Source organism: Emys orbicularis, chromosome 12 (genome assembly GCF_028017835.1).
Source record: "Emys orbicularis isolate rEmyOrb1 chromosome 12, rEmyOrb1.hap1, whole genome shotgun sequence".
NCBI classification, from domain to species: Eukaryota; Metazoa; Chordata; order Testudines; family Emydidae; genus Emys; species Emys orbicularis.
Window position 1 is genome coordinate 47,276,425 of NC_088694.1, and position 15,672 is coordinate 47,292,096.

Sequence of the window (15,672 nt, forward strand, 5' to 3'; positions counted from 1 at the left end):
ACAGCATTCCTGCTTATAGCATTGCTGCTCAGTGTCCCTGCAGCTGAGAGAGAACAACAGACAAAGGGAAAGTTTCTTTCCCAATTTTAAAAAGTTCTAGCCCTCCCATTGGCTCTTTTGGTCAGTTGCCCACTTTTTTTTTCTTTACCTGGGGGACTTTTTAACCCTTTACAGGTAAAGCAAGTAGAGAACAGCTACCAAGAGGGATTTTACTGCTAACTGGCTGGTTGGGTGTCCATCAAAGGGAGCTACCTCCCCCCCACACACTTTATTTATCCCAGACCCTATGCCACAAGCTATTGGGAAAAGATGTACCCATGGGTGATATTGAGAAAAATTTACAGTAAGAGTAATTTTTTGCTTACAAGGTACCCGAAAGTGACATTTTCCCAACACATGCCCTTACCACAGGGTGTACAATGTGCATAAATGCTAATAAGCTATGGTCAGAATTGCATTAAAAAAGAGGGTGCCCAGATTAGGAAAATTACACTCCCTATGGGAAACCCCAGCAGGAACCATCCCTCTACTGATGACCATTTGGCCAGGCAGCCATCAGACCTTAAGAATATCGTTAAGAATCTGAGTGTAACTATATATGTAATGTGTGTCTAGGTCTCTATAGAATTTCTACATGCTTGGGTCATCATAATTTTAACTGTAACTTTAATAAAACTTGTAAAACCTACTGACCTTTGTACTTGTGAATGTACGTGTGGTCACTGTCATTGGTCTTTGTATCTTCTAGAGACTCTAAATCTGATGCAAATAGCAGAGGTGACTTTCACCTTGTGAGCTTGAAACTGTAGCTACCAGAGCCGAACCCACGGTGGTGTAACACCACATTACAAAGGTGAGAGATGGATAAATATTTCAGAAGGGTAGATGCTAAGCTAGATGGATGGATATTGGGGATGGATGGAAAGAAAGGGTAGACAAGACTTACGGATATTGCAGAAGAATGGATGGACAGATGGATATTGAAGGATGGATGATGAAGAAGATGAGAAGACTGTAGACAGATGTATATTGCAGAAGGACGGATGGAGGGATGATGGATGGATGGATGTGGCAGATAAGAAGACAGACAGCTGGATATTGAGAGGAAAGATGGACAGAGAGCTACTGATGTTCCAGAGAAATGAACAAACAACCAGTCGAGCCTGTCATGAGATTTCCCTCCAGTCAGAACTTACCTGTATCATTTTCCAAGACTACTGTCTCTGCCCTAGCCTTACAGATTCAATTCTATGTTTCTTCCCCACTATCTTTTTAAAATTCATATGGACGTCCTTTTCTGGCATCCCAGTGATTTCATATGTCATCAAACTCTGAGGATTTGAATGGAGCGGATAAGGAGGTTCCCTAGCTCGTAAGTTTCTGCCATGTTAATTCGCAATTCCTAGAGAGGACAACTCATGCACTTACCAGGTCAGCAGTTGGGGTCACCAGTGTCATCAGATACTGGCTGTGTGTGTTATCTGTGTGTGCGTTATTGGCTCTGGCCAGACAGCCTGTACATCAGACTTAGATCGAGCTGCCCCAAAAGACCAGAGACTCAGTTCAGTGGCGCAGGTGCTCAGCTGGGTTTATTTCCAACCAAGCATGGTATGAATGCCGTATACATGCTACAGATACAGTAATACATGGAGCCCATGACAGTGGACCCAGCTCAGTGAACGGCGAGACTTTCTGCTCCCCCCTCAGCTGGACAAAGTCACCGTCTCCATCTCCTCTTTTATACACTGATACAAACAAGTTCCGTAATGCCCCTCTGCATTGTTTAGTTACCACCCTTTACCTTTTACTTGTTGGTTCGCTCAAAACATCTCTATCCATCACCCTGTCATCCTGACTTTATCTTTAGGAGACGTCGGTGTATCCCTGTATCATCTTCAGAGAGTGTGTTTAACTTGTATTGGGGGTGTTTACCTTGTATTAGGATGTTCTGGCACCATCCTTCTGGAATGTGTTTGTGTGAATACTTAGTGCCTAGGAGTGCTTGTGTTGTTGCAACACCAGCCCTGGTCTTGGCAAGTTCATGTATCAGATAATGAACCTGCAAACAGGCATCTGCTTAGTTACAGGGCCTGACTTTTGCTCATAGCCTGACTCTTGCTAACTTTACTTTATCTCAGCAGGGCTTGACTTAAATTCAGGGCTTAGGTCTTACACCCGGCTCCTTATAGCAGGCCTCATGTCTCAGGATCTCTCTTTTGACTACACCCTTCATGTCTATCCACCCCTTCTATCTATCCATCCCTCCCTCCACCATCCACACCTCAGGGTGCTGCTTCGAACTGGGGTACCACTGAGCCAGCCTGACCCACCAGTCTGGGCTCCCTTTATACTGTACTGCTGTGACAGGCTCTCACGTCCCCTCCAGCATACATAGAGGTAGGGACACACCCAGCTGCAGCCCTGCATGGGAAGGCTCAGCTAAGGAATTGCCCAATACTCAAGTGCACCCCCCCCCCAGAGGCTAAATGCAAAATTGTACTGTCTTGCGCTGCCCAGAGAACTCTACAGCATAAGCTCATGAAATTTGCCCCCTCCCTCAATATGGAGAGGGACATGCACAGTTTTCTGCCCCAAGTTATAATTTCCACACACACACTGGTTTTAGACAAAACAAGTTTATTAACTACAAAAGAGAGATTTGAAGTGATTATAAAGTATAGCAAAGAGATCAAAGCAGATTACCTAGCAAATAAGACAAATATGCAATCTAAGCTTAATATACTAAAGAAACTGGTTACAAGTAGCAAATTCCCACCCTAAATGTTGTTTTAGGCAGATTGCAGAGATTCTTGAAGGCCAGTTGCACTTGCCTACAGCTTAAACCTTCAGATATTTCATTCACCGGCTAGCCAACTTCTTGCCTGGGCTCAATCCTCCTCCCCCCTACTCCTCCTCCCCCCGTTCAGTCTTTGTTTCTTAGATGTTTACAGCAGTCATCCTGGGCGGGGATTCAGTGAAGAATGAACCATGACTATGTCACCTGCCTTAAATAGGTTTTACATATGGCAGGAATCCTTTGTGTTCCAGTGTGATTCCCATCCCTGGATAGTGGAAAAATACTGATATTATCATGGAATCCAGTAGCAGGTGGCTTGATCACATGACCTTGCAGCCATAACTTAAAGGCTGTTTGCAGCATCCCCAGGAAGGCTTGCCTAGGAAGGCTCCCCGGTAAGAGATTAGCATCTTCTAAGATCTAGTGTTCTTCCTAATGCCCCTTGTCCGCCAGCAATCTAGACTGATTGCATTCTGTCTAGTGGGTATTCCCCAAGTGTAAACACAATTGTAATAGGTGCATAAACAATATTCCTAACTTCAGATCCAAAAATGATACATGCATACTCATCCTTCCTGCTAACACCTCTCGCTATCCAAATATGATAATCATGTTCGGTAAATCATAACCTTTCCAATGATATCTCACATGCTTTATCTTGCACAAAATACATAATAATTATGCCATACACATATCATATTACTACTATGAAGAATATGGGGTGTAATGCCACCTCCAGTGAATTCACACTGCTTCAGGTACTGTCCTCATCCCATCACCCCAACTGCATGACCTCACGCTGCTGCAGGGGCTGCCCCCATTCCATCACCCCACCCTCAGTGACCTCACACTTACTGCAGGTATCACTCTATCCCATCACCAAGCCCCCAGTTGGCATATGGCATAACAGATTTGCCCAGTTCTCATGGGGATGCTCCACCTGGTCCCATCTAACCCCATCCCCCCATGACTGATCAATCCCCCAAAAGGAGTGTGCTTTCCCTTCTCTCCCACCCCCACCCCCCATCACCACTGAGGGACAAGGCCGAGCTGACCCAGACTGTGGGCACCATCCCTCTGTCCCAGAAGAGGGTGAAGAAGGGGGCACTGTGCAGCATGACTGGCTGGGGCCAGATCAGTATCAAGACAAACACCCAGCCGTCGCCGACCCTGCAGTAGGTGGAACTGATGACCATGGGCAGATGCATGTATCTGTCTCGACCCTATCTCCACTATGTCACATCCAAGATGCTGTGCGTGGGGGACCACCAGGAGAGGAAGGCACCATTCCTGGTGAGTGTGGGACAGAGGCACACAGTGCCCCAGACAAGGTGCTGCTAGAACAGGAGACTGATAGGGCTGGGCAGAATGGGGAGAGTCAGGATCCATGGTGAGCCAGGCAGATCCTGGGAACCAGAATTGGACAGATCCTAGCAATAAGGAATAGAGGCTAGGAATTGGGGACAAGAAGCAGGCAGTTCTTTCAAATGAGGAATGGATCCTAATAATTTAGGACAGGAACTGGCTAGATCATAGAAATCAGGGACAGAAATTGGCTGGATATTCAACAGTCTCTAGAAATCAGAGAGAAGAATCAGCCACATCCTGGAAATCAGGGATGGATCTTAACAGTCAGGGACAGATCCTAGAAATCAGGATTGGGAATCAGACAGATCCTAGGAGTCAGAGAGGGGTATTGCTGAATCAAGAACCCGGGGTGGATCAGGAGAAACCCAGGAGAAATCAGCATGAGATCCTAGAAATCAAGGACAGGAGTCAACCAAATGCTGGAAATCAGGTTTTGGAATCAGGGATGGGAACTGAGCAGATTAAAGAAATTGGGGGTGGATGCTAGAAATCAGACACCAGAACTGGGCAGATCCTAGGAATAAGGGATAGGGGTCATCTGGGTCCCTCGATCATGGGGTGGGAGCCCCGGGCAGATCCTGGGAGTGACTTGACTGTGAGTCCCCAGAAAGCGAGGTACAGAGCTGGATTTCAGGACTCTGAGTACAGAATGCAGCCCGCCCTTTGCTTGGACATCAGTAACCCCGTGCCTCCTGATTGCATCTCAGGGCGACTCCAGGGGCCCACTGGTCTGTGATGGGAAGGCCATGGACATTGTCTATTATGGCAGTGATGACTGGTCAACTCCCAGTGTGTTTACCAAGCTCTCCAAATACATGTGCTGGATCAAGAAAACTCTGCGCAATCTGAAGCCTTAAAGGGGAGCATCCATCTCTACTGTGACTGGAGAGATAGATGGGTATTGCAGAGCGATGGCTGGCTGGCTGGCTATTGCAGATGGATGGATGGATGGATGTGTAGCCAATGATTTTAGTTGATTGCTCATTTATTGTGTGATGTTATGATTAACTAACATGTTATGTCATACATAATCTTTCTATGCTAAATAGAGTTAAGATGTAGGATTATAGAAATACAAGATTGATCAGTAGTTAGAAGTGATAATTTGCTATTAGGTATCTAAATAAAGGGGGGCTGAAATGCAAGGCCTACAGGCTGGGGCCTGTAAGATAGTAGCTTAGTCATACTAGGCCACAGGCTTAAGAAATGTTTGACATAAGTAACTGGTCAAAGAATGACCCTATGCCACAAGATTAAAGGAAAAGATGTACCCATGGGTGATATTGTGAAAAATGAACAGTAAGAGTAATTTTTTGCTTACAAGATTCCTGGTAGTGATATTTTTCTAACACATTCCCTAACTGCAGGCTGCAGTATGTGCCTAAATGCTAATGAGGAAGTCGGAATCACATTATAAAAATAGGGTGCCCAGATTAGGAAAATTGAGTTCCCTATGGGAAACCCCAGCAGGAACCATCCCTCTACTGATGACCATTTGGCCAGGCAGCCATCAGACCTTAAGAATATCATTAAGAATCTGAGTGTAACTATATATGTAACATGTGCCTAGGTCTGTATAGAATTTCTACATCCTTGGGTCATCATAACTTTAACTGTAACTTTATAAAACTTCTAAAACAGACTAGACCTTGTCCTTGTGAAATGTGTGTGTGGTCATGACCCTTGGTCTTTATGTGTTCCTAGAGACTCTAAATCTGAAGCAAGTATCAGAGGTGACTTTCACTCTGTGAGCTTGAAACTGTAGCCACTAGTGCCAAACCTACGGTGATGTAATACTACAGTACAAAATTCACTTTAAATAAAATAAAAAGGATACCGATGGATGGCTATTGCAGAAGGGTGGATGGAGAGCTAGATGGATGGATATTGGGGATGGATAGAAATGGTAGATGAGAAGACTTATAGATATTGCAGAAGGATGGGTAGACAGATGATGGACAGATACTGCGCAACCATGGTGGATGGCAGACAAGAAGGCAGACAGATGGATATTGCAGAAGGATGGATGATGGATAGATATTGTAAAAGGAGGGATGGATGAAGGATGGAACGATGTTGAAGCAGGAGGGAGGGAGGGAGGGATGGAGGGATGGATGTGGGAGATGAGAAGACGAACAGCTGGATATTGCAAAGGAAAGATGGACAGAGAAATGAACAACCAGTTGAGCCTGCTTTGAGATCTCCCTCCAGGCAGAACTTACTCTTATTATTTTCCAATGCTACAGTCTCTGCCCTAGCCTTTCAGATTCCATTCTATGTTTCTTCCCCACTAACTTTTTAAAATTAATATGGACCTCCTTTGCTGGCAATCCAGTGCGTCCATATCTCATCAAACTCTGTGGGGATTTGCAAGGAGGGGATAAGGGGGTTCCCTAGCTCGTAACTTTCTGCCATATTATAACGTGATTCCTACAGAGGACAAATCACATACTTACCAGATCAGCAGTCGGGGTCACCAGTGTTGTCAGTTGTTGGCTGCATGTGTGTTTTCTGTGTGTGCTTTGCTGGCTCTGGCCAGATAGCCTGTACAGCAGACTTCAGTCCAAGTGCCCAAGAAGGCCACAGACTCGGTTCAGTGGCGAAGGCGCTCGGCCAGGTTTATTGCTGACAAAGGACGGTATTAGTGCCATATATATGACAATGGGCTCAGCTCAGTGAGGGGGGGACACCCCTTCTGTGACCCCCCCTTTTATACACTGATATAAACAAATTGCCCCTCTGACGTGGTTAGTTACCACCATTTACCTTGTACATGTTTGTTCATTCAAAACATCTCTATCCATCACCCTATCATCCTGACCTTATCTTTAGAAGACATCCGTGTGTCCCTGTATCACCTTCAGGAAGTGTGTTTCACTTGTATTGGGGGTGTTTCACTTGTATTAGAATGTTCTGGCACAAGCCTTATGGAATGTGTTTACATGAATGCTTAGTGCCTAGGAGTGCTTGTGTTGTTGCAACACCAGCCCTTATAGCAGGCCTCACATCTCAAGATCTGTCTTTCGACTACACCCTCCACGTACACCCACCCTTTCTATCCCTCCCTCCCCACCCGCTCCAGCCACCCACCCCCTGAATGGGTTACCCATTGCTCAGCTCTGTTGGCACCTTCACTTTTGCCATGTTTTGTTGTTAATTTCACTCCCTGTCCTCCAGCTGCTGGAGTGTAGTGATGTTCAGTCTTATGGGTATTTAATTCCTTTCAGGGCCTTTTGAACTGGCCGCCGCTATCACAAACAGCCAGGCTGGGATGTTCAAAGCCTCCTGCAGGAGTGAGTTATCTAAATCCCATTGATATTCAGTAGGATCCTAACACGCTGCCACCCCTTTACAACCTGCAGCCCATCCTGTCAAGTGCTGGGGCTCAATCCCATGGAATCCCAGCACCCAGCATCTCCCAATGGGGGAATATGGGGAGATTTTCACAAGAGTCAAACATGTAATGGCCCCCCAAAAAACATATGGCCAGGAGCACGTACACACTGGAGTCCACTTAGTGCAATGGGAACAGTTCCCCATGGGATCCAGCCTCACCCTACACAGCTACACTTCATGTGAGGATGGGTGAGAAATGGATATGGGGCCTTTCCCCTCTAGGGGGCATCAGCTCCAATAAAGCCCCAGAATGAGGAATGGCTGGCTCCAGGGTAGTGGGAAATGGGTCAGGGGGTCTTTCCCCTCTAGGGGGTGCTAACATCCATCCAAGACTGGCTGGCTCAGGGGGGTTGAGAATCAGATTAATTTTTTCTGCCCCTGTCCCCAATCTGAGTGTCTGTGGGAAGCGGTGCTGTCACAGAAGGGGGAGGGGGGAATCTCATCTCCCTGATCCATGTCCCTTACCCCATCGCACACCCACACTGCGGGGGTGGGGGGAGCATTGAGAAGGATCAAGGGGCCAGGTTCCCACCAGAAGCTGAGTTGAGCCTTGGTCAAACCACGGCTCCCACCACAGTAGCACCAAGCCGGGGTGAGAGCTCAGACTCTGTTGTTAGCTGCTGAACATCCTCCCCCAGCTGAGCTGCAGATGTGTGTGGTATCCAGCAGTGCACAGTTGCCAGGGACACAAGGTGGGTCCCAGATAGGTGTGGTCCCATCTTAGCCTGGCACCAGAACAAGCATCCTCCAGCTGGGCAGGGCTCCGGAGCTCAGTTGTAGGGGGCGTGACCCAGCCAACCTTGATCTTCCCCCCCATCCCCCAGCCTGTGTGGTGGGTGTGACAGGATCCCTGGGGTGCAGCCTGGGACTGTGGGACTGCTGTGTCCCCTTAACTCTCTCTAACCTGGACTGTGTCTCACAACGCCTTGCTAGTGACCAGCAGCAAACCACTCCAGGCCTTATCATCACTCAGCACAACTGCATGTGAAGCCCCACACCCAGCTGTATTGCATGAATGCTCCCAGAGCCACTCATGAATCACACAGAGAAAGGCACCAGCCAGATCGCCCCAGAGCCTAGCACTGCACCTCAGGAATATACTGTCTTGCACTGCTCAAGGTGAGCAATGCAGATTTATTAATTGGTTCAACACTTCATCAATGGAAAGTGGATATACACCAACCTTTGCAAACTTGAGCAGATTTGCCACACACATCATACAAACTCACTGGTAAACATAAACAGTTAAATTTATTGACTACAAAAGATAGATTTTAACTGATATTAAGTGACAGGCAAAAAGCCAGAGTTAGTTACCAAAATAAAATAAAATATAAGCACACAGTCTAAACCCTCATCCCTATTAGACTGGGCAACATCTAGATTAAGCTGTTTTTCTCACCCCACTGGATATTGCAGTTCATAGTACACAGATTTCACCCATGAAATCTGGGCCAGCCTCCTCTGTTGGAGTCTTAAGTCTTCTTCTGAGTGTCTTTGTTGCTTGCAGCGTAGGTGGGTGAAGGAGAAAGGCCCAGCATGTGGCCACTGTGTCTGTTTTATACCCTCAGTCCATGTGCTTGGAAAACACAAGTCCAGGCGTGTCCGGGGGGCATTGTGAGTCTCCAGGCTAGGCTCAGCAATTCCCCTGGTGTGGCCTCATGCAGGTGAGTCTTTGCATTGTAGCTCCTTTGCTGGACAATGGCTGTTGATGGGTTGTTTGACACCCTGCCCGGGCATTGGTTACTTTCCTTGCTGTTGCCTCTGGGGAGCTAATATCTGACTGATCCCCCAACTTACAGCATGTTTTAGTGACAACCATACAACACAATTCTCATAACTTCATATGCATTAATGATACACGTATATGGAGAGAGAAATGACTTTTGGCAAATCATAACCTTTCCCCTGATACCTTACAAGGCATCATTTATATGTAAGATCACAATTATATAAAAGTGAGGAGTATGGGGGTTACAGGACACTCCCCCAAGGTATAAAGTGTCAGTGGGGTTTCCAGGAATAGAGATGGCTGGGACCCCACCTGGCAGGTTGAAACATCACACTGAGGTGTCCCCCCCACCCCCATCTCTGCTCCAATCTGGGTGCCTGGAGGAAGAGGCCAGCAAAGCTGGTTCAGTGGATGTCTCAGCCCCACCACACATCTCATCTGGTGCATGCACGGAGCAGGGCTGGGGAGCATCCAAACTTCATCAGGGCTCAGCTCCGCCCCAGATGTGCACAGCTCCAGGCTGTACCAGTGCCTGGATGTGCCCCAGCCCAGCCATGGAGGGCGCCTAGACAAAGAGGAACGTTCCTCCAGCTCCTTCACCTGGATGGGAAGAAGGAGGGGGTGGTGGTGCTGGTGGTGGCATTGATTTGGTGGACAGCAGGCCAGCGAGTCTGTGAGCCTGGGGCTTGTGAAGGTCCCAACCAGACACAAGAGCCCTCCCGGTGCAGAGAGACTCTGAGATGAGGCTGGGTTTTCCACAACACAAGTCCCAACCTGGGCCCTTCCTCTTAGTGGCTGAGCCATTTCCCTCCACTCAGCAGGGCTTCAGGTCACTGCCTAGGGTGAGTGCAGCCCTGCGATGCCCAGGCCCCCCCACCAGAATGGGCTCAGGGGCTGATGGGCCCCAAATAGCAACTCCCCTTTTCCGCCCTCCCCCACAGCTGGTGTGGTGTGGTGTGGGGTCCAAGCACTTAGACAGCAGGTCCCCCACCCATGCCCTAGAGCCCATAACCCTGAGGTTTCCTGCCTTACATCCCCGGTGCCCAGCCATGCCTGTAACCCACCTCCCAGGCAGATGCTGTCCCCTATGGGCCCTGATAGTGCTGCTGCTCCTGTTGCTCCCCGGAGCTCAGGCTGGTGAGTAGGGGAGGCATCAGGGTCCCAGATGTGCACAGACCCCAGGGCGTGAGATGTGCACAGCCCTGGACTACAGGGCCCCAGATGTGCACAAGCCAGCAGATTGCTCTCTGCTAGCTCTGCAGCGTGGCTGTTCAGTGATACCCATGTGTGAACTCCACCCCAGCAGGACTTGGGGGCTGTGGTTTACCCTGAGCCGAGTGGAACCTGGTGGCCCCTTCTTAGTCAGGTCTATAAATGACCCCAGAGGCAGATGTATCACCCACATCCCTGGACTCCCTCTGACGATGCTGCTGCTGCTCCTGCTCCACATTGCCTTTCCCCTGCCCCCTGGGGCTCACGCTGGTGAGTACACAGGGAATAGCCCCCGAGCCTCATAGAGAGCAGAGCCTGGATCTATTGGAGCTGTCTGCAAATCTGGGCTCCTCCCCAGTGTCAGATGCTTCTACCAGGGCCATTGGTGTGTCCCCAGCACCCAGCTGAGCTACCATGGGGTTTGTGGGCCATTGGTGCCTGCTCAGGACCCACCTGGGGAGCCTGAGGGCCTTGGGGTCTGGGGGCGGTTATCACTGTGTGCCCAGGACCCTGTGGAGCTGTGGGCAGGGAGCTAAAGGGACAGGGCGGAGGAGGGGGTTGAAGCTATTGTAAAAAATCCCGAGTGGAAGGCGACACAGAGAAACTTAACACAGGCTGATGTGAACAGCCAACTCCTAGACAGGAAATGCAGAGCTGTGCAGCCTGGTTAGAGTAGGGGGGGCTGGGAGCCAGGACTCCTGGGGTCAGTTTCCGGTTCTGGGAGGGGAGTGGGTTCTAGTGGTTGCGGGGGGGAGGGGGCGGTGCTGGGCATTCTGGGTTCATTTTCCAATTCTGCCACACTACGCAAGGGATCGGGAGTGAGTCACTTTCTCTTTGTGCCTGGATTTCCCAGTGTGTGAAATGAGATTGAGGATCCATCCTTTGTGTATGTAAACCCTCTGGAGCATGGATTCTCACGCTGTTTCTCTGCAGTGCCAGACACAATGGGGGCCTGATCTTGGTTGGAGTCTGTGCAGTGCTCAGGACAATGGGGGTCTGTAGCGAAGCAAGGTCAAGACTCACCGGCACGGCGCCTCCTGCTGGTTGTCCTGGGAATTCACTCTTTCCAGCACGCAGAGCGCCCTCTGCAAGCCGGTGTCTCGCCTGCCGCTGGCCCCATGTCCCTCCCGCAGTACCCCCTCGCTCTGGGTCTCCCCTCCCAGGGGAGCCCTCAACCCTCTAAACCCACCTTGCCTCAGTGGCTACTGCCAGTCATCACCTAGCCCCTAGCCCCCGCTCACTGGGGCAGATGGCAGTCTGTAAAAGCCACTCATCACTGGCAAGGGGCTAGGACCAGCTGCCTCTGCCTACCCATGGGCTGCCTCTCTGCAGCCCCAGTACCTTTCATAGGCCTTCAACAAGGCCTGCAGCCTGGGGGTTTACCCGGCTGGAGCTCCCCAGCTCCCTTTTACCCTTCCCCAGCTCTGCTTTGCTCTGCTATGCTTCAGGTACCTTGCCCCCAGGCAGCCAGCCCTTCCCACTCCAAGGCTAGAGTGAGACTCCTTCTTCAGGTCCTGGCCCACAGCCCTCTTAGCAGGGCCAGCTGGGCCCTAATTGAGCTGGCCACCGCCATGGCTGTTTCCCCAACCAGCCTAGGTTTGCTGCTTTCACTCCTTTTCCCCAGCCACAGCCCTCTCCAGGGCTGCTTTTAACCCCTGCTTACTGGAGTGGGGCAGCCGCCCCACTACGGGGCCCTGATCTTGGTCAGAGGAGGGGTTCACCAGCTGGCTGAAGCGGGGCCCTGAATTAACTCCTTCACTTGCCAGGGGAGATCATCAGGGGACAGGAAGCCCAGCCTCACTCCAGACCCTACATGGCTTTCGTGAAGATAGAGAAAGGAGGAAATCAAAGAAGCATAGATTCATAGATTCATAGATTCTAGGACTGGAAGGGACCTCGAGAGGTCATCGAGTGCAGTCCCCTGCCCTCATGGCAGGACCAAATACTGTCTAGACCATCCCTGATAGACATTTATCTAACCTACTCTTAAATATCTCCAGAGATGGAGATTCCACAACCTCCCTAGGCAATTTATTCCAGTGTTTAACCACCCTGACAGTTAGGAACTTTTTCCTAATGTCCAACCTAGACCTCCCTTGCTGCAGTTTAAGCCCATTGCTTCTTGTTCTATCCTCAGAGGCTAAGGTGAACAAGTTTTCTCCCTCCTCCTTATGACACCCTTTTAGATACCTGAAAACTGCTATCATGTCCCCTCTCAGTCTTCTCTTTTCCAAACTAAACAAACCCAATTCTTTCAGCCTTCCTTCATAGGTCATGTTCTCAAGACCTTTAATCATTCTTGTTGCTCTTCTCTGGACCCTTTCCAATTTCTCCACATCTTTCTTGAAATGCGGTGCCCAGAACTGGACACAATACTCCAGCTGAGGCCTAACCAGAGCAGAGTAGAGCGGAAGAATGACTTCTCGTGTCTTGCTCACAACACACCTGTTAATACATCCCAGAATCATGTTTGCTTTTTTTGCAACAGCATCACACTGTTGACTCATATTTAGCTTGTGGTCCACTATAACCCCTAGATCCCTTTCTGCCGTACTCCTTCCTAGACAGTCTCTTCCCATTCTGTATGTGTGAAACTGATTTTTACTTCCTAAGTGGAGCACTTTGCATTTGTCTTTGTTAAACTTCATCCTGTTTAACTCAGACCATTTCTCCAATTTGTCCAGATCATTTTGAATTATGACCCTGTCCTCCAAAGCAGTTGCAATCCCTCCCAGTTTGGTATCATCCGCAAACTTAATAAGCGTACTTTCTATGCCAATATCTAAGTCGTTAATGAAGATATTGAACAGAGCCGGTCCCAAAACAGACCCCTGCGGAACCCCACTCGTTATGCCTTTCCAGCAGGATTGGGAACCATTAATAACAACTCTCTGAGTACGGTTATCCAGCCAGTTATGCACCCACCTTATAGTAGCCCCATCTAAATTGTATTTGCCTAGTTTGTCGATAAGAATATCAAGCGAGACCGTATCAAATGCCTTACATGTGTGGAGGGTTCCTGATTCGGGAGGACGTGGTGGTAACGGCGGCTCATTGTAACTGCAACCTGGGGTAAGAAATGCAACATGCCTTGCCGCTGAGCCAGCCAGTTCCCCACCCTGAGGCCAAGTCAAAGCTGGCCCCTCCTACAGGGGAAAGACCCTGGAGTGCTGGCTTCTGTACATTCATCCTGAGTGCAAGGCAGTGTCTACACACACACACACACACACACACACACACTTACACACTTTAACTTGGTTAACGACCCATGACTGAGTCCACTGTATTGGCCTGTCTGCAGCACCTGGATCCCCTTGTGTTTTACAGCGACATCACTGTGCTGCTGGGGGCCCACAATGTTGCCATACATGAACTGGGGAGGCAGGAGATCCTTGTACATCGTCGAATCCCCCACCCAGAATTCAATGACGCCACGTTTAAAAATGACCTCATGTTGCTGCAGGTTCCGCCCCCATCCCATTCCCCCACCCCCAGTGACCTCACACTGCTGCAGGTACCACCCCCATCCCATCCCCCCACCCCCAGTGACCTCACAATGCTGCAGGCACCACCCCCATCCCATCACCCTGCCCCCACTGACCTCATATTGCTGCTAGCACTGCCCCTGTTTCATCACCCCACCCCAGTGGGCACATGGAATCACAGCGTTGCACAGTATTCATGGGGATCCCCCACCTTGTCCCACCTAGCCCCATCCCCCCAGGACAGGATCAATCCCCCAAGAGGCATTTGATTTCCCTTCTTTCTCTCTGTCTCCCCCCCCCCCATCACAGCTGAGGAAGACGGCCAAGCTGACACAGACTGTGGGCACTATCCCCTTGGCCCAGAAAGGGGTGAGGGAGGGGGCTGTGTGCTCTGTGGCCGGCTGGGGCCTGACTAGTACTGAGGCAAATGCCCGGGCCTCCCCGACCCTGCAGGAGGTGGAACTGATGGTCATGGGCAAGGGCGTGTGTCTGTCTCGGCCGTATCTGCGCTATGCCCTGTCCAGGGTGCTGTGCGTGGGGGATCCCCAGGAGAGGAAGGCATCATTCCGGGTGAGTGTGGGACAGGGGCACGCGGTGCCCGGGGCAAGGGCTGGGAATATTGGGGAAAGTCAAGATCCCTAGTGAGCCAGGCAGATCCTGGGAACCAGGAACCGGAACCGGACAGATCCTAGGACTCAAGGATGGAATCTAGAAATCAGGGACAAGAACTAGGTAGCTCTTTCAAATGAGGAATATATCCTAATAATTTGGGACAGGAACTGGCAAGATCATAGAAAGCAGGGACAGACCTCAGCTGGGTGTTCAACAGGTTCTAGAAATCAGAGACGAGAATCAGCAACTTTCTGGAAATCAGGAAATCTTAATAGTGAGGGACAGATCCTAGAAATTAGGGTTGGGAATCAGCTGGATGCTTGGAGTCAGAGGGGGGAATTGCTGAATCAAGAACCCAGGGGTGGATCTGAGAAATCAGCATGAGATCCTAGAAATCAGGGGCAGGAGTCAGCCAAATGCTGGAAATCAGGGTTAGGAATCAGGGACAGGAACTGAGCAGAGTAAAGACATGAGGGATGGATGCAAGAAATCAGACATATGAACTGGCCAGATCCTAGAAATCAGGGACAGGGGTCGGCTGGATCCCTAGATTGTGTGTTAGGAGCCCCAGGCAGCTCCCAGGAGTGACTTGACCGTGAGCCCCCAGGAAAGCAGACACAGAGCTGGTTTTCAGGAATGTGAATACAGAATACAGCTTGCCCTTTACTTTGCCATGTCCAACACCACGCCTGGTGTTTATTTCTCAGGGCGACTCTGGGGCCCTCTGGTCTGTGACGGAAAGGCCCAGGGAATTGTGTCCTATGGCAAAGTTGATGGGTCAGCACCCAGGGTGTTCACCAAGGTCTCCAAATACATGTCCTGGATCAAGAAAACTCTGTGCAAGCTGAAGCCTTAAAGGGAAGCATCCATCTCCTCTAGCGTGAGTGGACAGATAGCTGGGTATTGCAGAGGGATGGCTGGCTGGTTGGCTGGGTATTGCAGCTGGAGGGATGGAGGGATGGATGGACGTGTAGCCAATGATTTTAGTTTATTGCTCATTTATTGTTTGATGTTATGATTAACATGTTATGTCATATATAATCTCTGTATGCTAAATAGAGTTAATTTGT

At 49.6% G+C, this 15,672-nt stretch overlaps 1 pseudogene; it reads left to right on the forward strand.

Annotated features, from left to right (window-relative positions):
• Positions 1–10,717: 10,717 nt before the first annotated feature.
• On the forward strand, positions 10,718–15,458 carry LOC135886977 (cathepsin G-like; annotated as a pseudogene).
• Positions 15,459–15,672: the final 214 nt, after the last annotated feature.